Raw genomic sequence first — 9,116 nt, 5'->3', positions numbered from 1 at the left:
TTTGTGTGGGTGGGGCGGGAGGGAGGGGCAGCAGATGGAACATAAATAAATCAAATAATTGATTAAAATAGCGTATTGATTAAAATAGAGTGTCCATACACATACATAATGCAAACAACAAAGCAAAATATGTCTCAAAAACAGACAACATACTTCATTAATAAAACAACCCCCACCCCATTATCACTGAGTAAAGCCTTCTCAGGATAAAGCTGCCTGCTGTACAGGGGGATTGCCAATGCCTTTCTCAGCTCTAGGCAAGCAGGACGGTCCCTCCCAGAATTATGTCTAAGAAGTATGAGCACCCCAGAAAAACTGCATGAAAGGGGGACAATCATGCTAGAGAAAGTGCTAGAGGACCCTCAGAAAGCAAGCAAGGAGCTGGGTGCAGATACTTGAGCCCACAAATTTCACAGAACCAGCTGGGAGGCCACTGGTCCTAGCCAGAAATAACTCAGGTTTGCAAAACTAATTTATGGATTTTGATTCATATCTTTCAAACATCATGGAAAGTATATTCTCAACTAAAACCAAAAAAAACCCTTAGAAGCCATTTTATGGACACTTTCCTTTTTAAGAAAGTCCTTTCACCTTATTGTGGTGTTGTGTGTTTGTAATCTTAGCATCAGGAGGCTGAGGCAGAAAGATTGCAAATTCAAGACCTACCTAGGTTATATAGTGAGGCCTCATCTCAAACAAAACACAAAAGTCTTTTCCAGCCAGAAACCTTCTACCTGGCATCAGCACTTGTGTGCCCACTTTGCACTTACAAGCACCAATAAATCATAGACGATGGTTTCAAATCATGCTCAAAGGCACCAGGAGCTTTGAAGGTGTTTGACTTTGTGTCTTAAAGGCATGAAAAATTAGGCTGGCAATGACCCAACCTGGAATATAAAAGATCCAAACCCTCTTCAGAACGACAAGGGATCGCTAAGAACACAGTCAGTCCAATTGGAAGCCACCATGATAATGCAAGTATTCAAAGCAAAGACTACATAATTATTACAGCTGATTGTGGGTCTGTGTTTTGCCGCTCCTGGGTTGCTGGGCAGACGAAATGCCTGAGCCTCTGTTGTTGGGTGCTGAGCGCAGGTAAATTGCCCACACACCACTTGCGGGGTAAGGAAGCACAGCCTAGGATGTGGGAGGCTGAAGCTGGGGTCCCCAAGCACCCTGGGAACCAGTCTATGCTGGAAAACCGCACAGAGGAGTCAGGAATGAAGGGTTGGGGTCCACAGGCCTGCGCCAAGGCCCGGCGGGAGGCCTTGGGTTGGGAGCCCACGGCTGAGGACAAGTGACTATGAGCCCAGGGTCTGGGAAGCGGGGAAGGAGGAACTCTGGCTTAGCTCATTTGTGATTGGCCTTAGCTTAGCGGGCGGTCGTTTGGGAGCATAGAGGGGCCTTTTGCAGGAGAGTTAAGTTCTGTAGGCGAAGGCCTCCTTTATGCTCTCACAGCAGTTCTTGATGGAAGAGGCCACTCTTCGTTCCAAACCCTTTATTGTACATCGTGGAAAATGGGTGCATAGCACCTTCTCGGAGTGGACCAGAGATTAAATACCTTTTCCGGGGGGGGGGGAATGTCCAGGAAGGGAAGCTGATTGGCTTTTAAACCCCCAGGGCCTCTAGATACCTCATTACCATGGAGAACTCTGTTCTGGGCTACTGGACGGACATGGGCAGGGTGGTCACGTGTTCTGGGCCAGGAATCTAGGAGGGAGCAGGGAGACACCTACCGTCTCAGGTAGTCTTGGACCCACTCAACCTTACCAAGTTTCCTGGAGTGGCCCACTCTCCCACAGCTGATCACAATATCTGAATCTAGGAAAGAAAAGATTCACTATGTCATCACAAACAGACCCAATAGAAAAATAGCATTTTAGTCTGTTTTAATAGTGGGAAGTAGGCAGAAGTGGATGTCTGTTATGAGTATAACCATGCATCAGAAGCACAGACATGTCTCATTTCCCTTGGTGTGTACAGACAAGGGTGAGCATCAAAAGTAAAGGAACAAGGGTATAAACACAAAACAGGTAGCCACGGAACTACAGTGACTGTTTACCACTGGTACCTACATATCGCAGCCACACAAACCTGGCAGCTGGTGACTCAGAAGCCAGACCCTGTAAGAGTGTCTGACAGAGTGTCACAGAGTGAATAATCGGGGTAAAATCCCCCAAAGGAGAATTAGCCAAGCAAACTTGACCTCCGATTGTCTGTGCAGAAAATCTCCAGGTAATGCCGGGCTTGGTGCTGACAACAAGCAATGCCGAATGATGGTCAGGCGCTCTCCACTGGAGGCAGGGGGGGTTCCAGATTTTGAGATAGTACAGCCAGGGTTTTAAACCTCCTACTATTAACCACAGAACAGGAGACTCATCTGTAAAAAAGGCTTCGCCCTTATGAGCATAGCTTGGGTTTCACCCATGGGTTCTGCAATCCACTCTGGTCTCCTCATTGACCAGTTTGCATGCATAATTTAATCTCAGGATGGGGAGACTGAGGCAGAGGGGATTGAAGATGTAGAGTGAAACCCTGCTCTTTTGAAACAGTGAGTTTGGATCCTGCAGTCTTAGGTACCCTTTCCTCCTCATGTCTGCTAATAGTTCTGCAACTAGGAAGGTTGTGGCAACCCCAGAAATAGTTGTTTCTTCTTTAGGGAAACCAGGAAGGCAATCTTGAGGAAGGTATAAAATGAAAGTTAAGGAAAGGCACATAAATGAGCTAACGAGGGGATGCACAAACATGTTAGAACCATGCAGATAGGTCTAGTCACCAGATGAGCCTGTCACATTAGACTTCAGGGTCATAAATTTTGTCATCCTTTGGTCACAAAAATAATTTTGTGACCACCGTAACATCTTATATGCTTGAGGACATGTTTAAAGTATTAAAGGAATATTATATATAAAGTATGCAAGTTTAATAAAATTATATGTGATAAGTAATAGACACTGTCTCAGGATCGTAATTTTGATGAAGTCTTACGTTTTTTTTCCACATTAACTAGGTCAACAGTGAAAATATGTTAGACCACAAGTCAACACACTTTTTCAGTAAAATGTAAAGTAGCAAGGTTCTCAAAGACTTGCAGGCCACACCCCTCTATCATCACATGGTCCTTGGGATGTAACATGAAGGAACACTGGGTGGGCACTTTGATTCCAATAAATGTTTTCACTCCAATCAGCAGTATCTGGGCTTAGTCCACAGTCTTCTGACCCTTTGACTAGAGACCTGCTAATGGGTTTCTAATTAAAAGACCAGTTTAAAATAAATGCCAGGATGAACAAGTCAGGCTTAAACCAAAATGCAAATTACCAAGTATTTCTTCTGTCTGCAGAGTTGACTAGATTGTAAAAGAAGCCCATGTTCATGCTGAGCCCAACCTGATGCTGCCTGGGCATACCAACCCTGATTTTCCCTTCCATCCCTCTATTCTATGGTGGCAGACAGTCAGCTTTCCTAAATGCTGTCCAAAACATGGTTTGCTTCTTTACTTCAAAAGGTCCATACCCTCAGATTTAATGCCATCTATAATGTCTCTTTATTAATTAACCTTGACGGAAGAAACGAAGGATTTGATTTTTTTTATGTATTATATAAAAGAGACCTTTTGAGACATTCGCTTGAACAATCCTGTGAGATATTACACAAAATGAAAAAGCAATCATTGAAATGTGTCACTGGGGCCAGAGAAGCCACTGAGGTCCCTTGAGCCTGTCACCTGTGTCCTAGTCAGGATCATCTCCCTAAAGAGCCATCAGAATGGACTTGGAAGCCCCACCCACACCCCTGCAGCTGGCTGCACAGAGCAAGGTAGGAAGGAGGCGGTGACCATCTCTGTTCTGCAGGTCCTACCAAGGGAGCTCTTCCCATCACTGTCCAAGGAGGCTGGCACACAGAGAAAAGCAAAGATCACTAAGATCCTGGTGGAATGCTGGCTCTACCCTGACCTTCTTGTTGGGTTGCTTATAGATAAACCCAGGTTGGAGACCTTCCAGGCTATACTGGGTGCAGTTGGCACATGGCTAAAATGGAAGTTTCGCCCCAGGATGGGGAAACTTCTAGAGGTTGATTTGAGGAATGGGCACCTTGACCTGGGCTATGCAGGCTAGAAGAGAGGGTGGAGGCCAATCAGTAGAAACTATGTTTGAGAAGCAAGTAATGGAGGGCCACTCAAGGAGGCAGCATTTGGGGGTGTTCAGTGACCTTTTCCTTTAATTCTTCTCGACATGAAGATAAACACATTTGTTGCAGTGTGCAAAGGACAGAGGTTTCCTGCATCTGTGCTGTGAGAAGTTGAAGTTTGGAGCATTAATAATGTCCAAAGTCAAGGAAGGTGTTAAAAATTTTACAGCCAGAGTTCATCAGTGAATTGGAACTGAATACAATGGGGAATCTGTCCAAATTGGCAAAACTTGTACCTTGCATCAGCAAGATGAGAAATATTCACAAACTCATGTAAGTACACATCTTCAGAAGTACTTACACACCCTCAGAGGAGAGTAATGTCTCCAAGACACTACATCATTTCTCTGTTCCCCAAACTCAGCTATCCTCAGCATCTCACTATTGATGATGGTCTATTTTCTCAAAGAGAGAGTTGTTCAGGTGTCTGGAGGCTCTCTTGGTGTCCCTGATCATCACTCTCTGCCAGATCTCTCAGTCAGATTTGGAGTCATTTGCCCAGCATTGGAACTATGCTCAGCTTAAACATCCGGGCTTGAAAGGTGTCTCTTTCCCGGGGTTGGGGATTAGCTCAGTGGTAGAGCGCTTGCCTGGGTTCAGTCCCCAGCACTGAAAAAAAAAAAAAGAAGAAAGCAAGAAAGAAAGGCGTCTCTTTAACTGCATGCCTCTCAATTTTTTCTTACAAAGTGTTGCAGACACTCTGCAGACTCCAGAATTAGAAAACTGTTGAATGGATGACTCTCACTCTCACCTCAGTATCCTTCTGCCTGCCCTGACCCAATGCACCCAGTTCACTAGCATCAATGTTTATGACAATGACCTCTCCATATGCTCTGAAGGACCTTCTGCACCACACTGCCAACATGAGCCAGCTGACCATGGAACTGTATCCTGCTCCAGTAGAGGTCTATAATGAGTGGAGTTCTGTTCATGTAGAGAGATTTTCCCAGCTTTGTGCTGAGCTCATGAACACACTCATGGCTGTAAGGCAGCCCAAGTCAATCTGCTTTGGTTCCTATTCCTGTTAGTGACTGTGGTACATGGTTTATCTATGAAAAGAAGGCCATATTTTGTGAATGCTTGGAGTAACAACAGGAATATTCCTTCTGGGTACTAAGAAATGAATGCCTAGGGACTGGTCTCTCATCCAGTGGACCCAGAACACGAGATTTTGGACATTTCTCAGTGTGATGCAAACAGTGGTCCAAACTCCAATCAGGACTGACTTCTTCACTGGCTTCCTTCTACATATGAAGTCATGGTCAGATCCTGAGAACCTGATATTCTCTCTGTGGTGTGCTTCTCAGTTAACTGGTTCTCAAGATTATAGTCAGGACTGTTCTTCCGCTGTACACAGGGATGGAGGGAGACTGTGTCGTCTAAGCTTTTATTCATAAGGCCTCTCGACATGTACTGAAGCCATTCTGACATTCCCACTTTTGCATCTGCCTGGTGGGTCATGTATGCAGAGCCAAAGCTTGAGGAAGGTAGCTTTGGCGAATGAGCAACAGATTGCAATTCAGGGTAGTCAAGCTAGAAGGAGCTATGGGGCACCATAGCTGAAGCAGAAGAAAACAATGGAGAGCAAAGGGATGGGGGTTCAGCAACATTTTTAATCCTTTTTATTCCAATGGTGCACTGTAGCTTCGGCTGGCCTTGGACTCCTCGTCCTCTTACCCCCACTCACAGATTCATGAGGTCACTAACAGATACTTCTAAGATCAGCTTGTAGACCACCTGACCTTGAGGCCCTGTTCTTCAAGGCTCCCAACCTCTGGTCAGCCTCCTGCACATTAATGGTTACAAGAGATGGACAGAAATCCCTATCCTCTCCAAAAGAATTGGCAGTCCTTAGGAACTCCATAATAGATGTGCCTGAGTCTCGCCATTGTGTTCCCTTGTGTCTGTATCAGTACCTTTATCGGTATCAATAAAGAATGTGCCAAATCTTTTGGTTTTGTTTTTCTTTATTATTTGGGCAAAGGATACTTGAGGCCAAGCCTGACAATCTCGGAATAATAAAGGAGGGGTCAGTGTTGACTTCTGATGTCCACAAGCAGGTAATGGCAGGAATGTTTTATTGTGTGTGCAGATGCAAAATAAACTGTAATAATCTCGTGATTAAGTATTGTGAATGGATGTTGATTTAAAACATACATGTGAAAACCCTTTACTAATTTTTGTTTTGGATCATAATATAATTATACATTTCTCCCTTCCATTTCTTAAAAACTCTCCCATATGCCCATCATTTCTACTACTAAAAATTGGCCCTCTAAAAGGTGTCTATACTTATATGTACGTATATAAATACTTATAAACATAAAAAAAAAGAAAAAGCAATCATTGAGTATCCTTACCAAGGGAAATTCTATCTGAATAAGAATCTCTTCTGTTCTGGTTAAACTTATGATATCCAGAACAGGAAAAAAAAAGTGAGCAAAATGATTGTCAAATAAATCATGGGAGTGGATGATCTCCTGGTTGTGGGCACTTGGTCTAACTTTGCATCAGGTTTGGTCAATGCAATGGCCAGCTGGAAGTTCTCCTGGTCCTGGAATGCCTGGTCTATCTCTGGGAGATACAAGGACAGAGTAAAACATGCGCTCCATCGACTCAGAGAAACCAACGGCTTATACTTCTCTCATATACAGAATCAAGATTAAGAATAAAAAGACAGAGTAGAAAAGCTTTATTTGAGGAAAAGGAGGGGAACTACTCTGTGTGTGTGTGTGTGTGTGTGTGTGTGTGTGTGTGTGAGAGAGAGAGAGAGAGAGAGAGAGAGAGAGAGAGAGAGGAGTGAATTTGACCAAAGCACATATACATGAATGAAAATGTCATAACAAACCCCTTTATTTGGGTCGATCTAAAAAAAAAAAGCAAAATCTCTCTTAAGCTGTTAGTTGGGCAAATCAAAGAGACTCACAAAATGCCATGGACTATTGCCTCTGTCATTGGTGCTGTGTAGAACTTGAAGGAAAGACCTTATTGCAGAAGACACCATCTTGGACAGAACTTGGAGAAATCTAGCTGCAACTCAACCTGGATGCCTCCTCCCTAAGGACTAGTTCTCACAGTATTAGGAGTTATGGAAACTACCAAGAGGGCATGGGGGAGCAATCCGGAATCTCCACCCCGCTATGGAACCAGTGAACCACAGCAATAAAAGCAGTGAGATATCCCCCAGGGTACTAAAGTGACACCTACATCATACAAAACAACATCCATCTAATTGGGCTTCAGGTTTGCTCAATAAGTGACCATGCTAACGATACATGGCTGGCAAGGCCATGCACCTTAGAGGAAAACCTAGTGGCACTTTCCTAGACCAGTGTACGTTCTGACTGCATTTTAAATACATATTCTTAGATGCACAGTTAAGTATAGCTCTCGCCCTTCATCGCAAAAGCTTCTGTGTAACAGACAGAGGCCATTTAAATGACACAACAGGAACAGAGTACAACCGACCATGAGGTACCCAGGACCAACAGATCCATCTAGAATACAGCTTCCACTCCTAAGTCTCGGGGAACATCGTGGAGATGGATGGGAAGATAAAGAGTCAGAGGAACAGGGAGTCTACTGGGAATTGTGTCTTCACAGGTATGACAAGACTATCTGTACCCATGGAATCTCAACAGTATGAAATGTAAACAATACTTGCAGGAGACATCATCAGGTGACATCATCAAGTGACATGGTCATGTGGAAAAAGAAACTCCCATAGGTTCTCACTTAGATGAAGACCTGCAGGCAATTAGAGACTCCTGAGAGATAGATAGAGAGAGAGAGAGAGAGAGAGAGAGAGAGAGAGAGAGAGAATAAGTTGTCTCCAGGGGATTAGGACTCCAGTGGGTTATTTGATCAACTCTAAAAGCACACACACATACTGAATAGACCCAGCAGGTTATATTTATGTACACATATGAATTTATGCATATATATGCATATATATTTACATATATAAATGTGTACCAATAATTCGAGAGAATAGGTCATGAATTTGAAAGGGGGTTGGAGGACATGGGCAAGAGAGGGGAGGGAAAATGATGTAAGTACTATGCTCATGCATAGACTTTCCAAAGCAATTTAAATATTTATAAAGGGAAAGAACCAGAGAGGACAATAACGGGAAAGACTTCACATCACAGGACTGATCAGACACCATAAAAGGAGAGCAGGAAGGAAGGGAAGTGAGTAAAGAGAGCTGGAGACCAAAAGGGTGGGAAGTTCAGCAAAGTTTCAGCCAAGACAGGGACAATCCAGAGGGAAGGCGTTGAATGGAGTCCTATGTTGGCAGAAGTTGTCCGGTTCTGCTCCAGCTGCCTCAGAGAGGCATATATAATATAATGCTATATTATAATATGATTAATATATAATATAGTATAGTATATTTTAAACATTTCAAGTTGTTCTTTGGCATCTAGGTTTTACATCTCAGGCATTTGGGGCAAGCCACTCACTGGTAGGAGCATTCTTCTTATTGTCCATTCAGAAGTCTCATATCTAAAATCTGGGAGAAGTCCAAGAAGAGCAAGGGCCCAAACTGAGGCTACCCGAATAGTGCAAGATCTGGATACTGTCTGCTACCCTCACAAACAGGCGTTCTTGACAACACCCTCAGGGGCACAGCTCCAGGGCCACAGAAAACCAATCCTGTTTCTCAGACAAGTGAGCCATGCTCCCTCCCTCCCATCAGCACATCTCCCCCTCCTTCTCTGCACGAACTCTGTGACCTTTGTCTTCTTGGATGCGAGAGGACATTCCTTTCTTCCCGTTTGAATGAAGGGATGGATTGAAAGCTTTTCACTTATATGACAGTTTCTTTCTTCAAGGACGTCTCCATGTACTGTGCCATTAAAAAGTTCAAAGCCATTCCATCATCCTTCCGATATCTGCCGCTTAAGCACAGAGCCTGTGGCCAG

At 43.9% G+C, this 9,116-nt stretch overlaps 1 pseudogene; it reads left to right on the top strand.

Moving 5' to 3' along the window:
- The first annotated feature begins 3,768 nt into the window (after positions 1-3,768).
- LOC116895522 lies at positions 3,769-5,280 on the top strand (annotated as a pseudogene).
- The last annotated feature ends 3,836 nt before the right edge of the window (positions 5,281-9,116 follow it).

This window comes from Rattus rattus, chromosome 3 (genome assembly GCF_011064425.1).
Source record: "Rattus rattus isolate New Zealand chromosome 3, Rrattus_CSIRO_v1, whole genome shotgun sequence".
NCBI lineage: Eukaryota > Metazoa > Chordata > Mammalia > Rodentia > Muridae > Rattus > Rattus rattus.
This window is presented reverse-complemented; position numbering and strand designations above follow the sequence as displayed.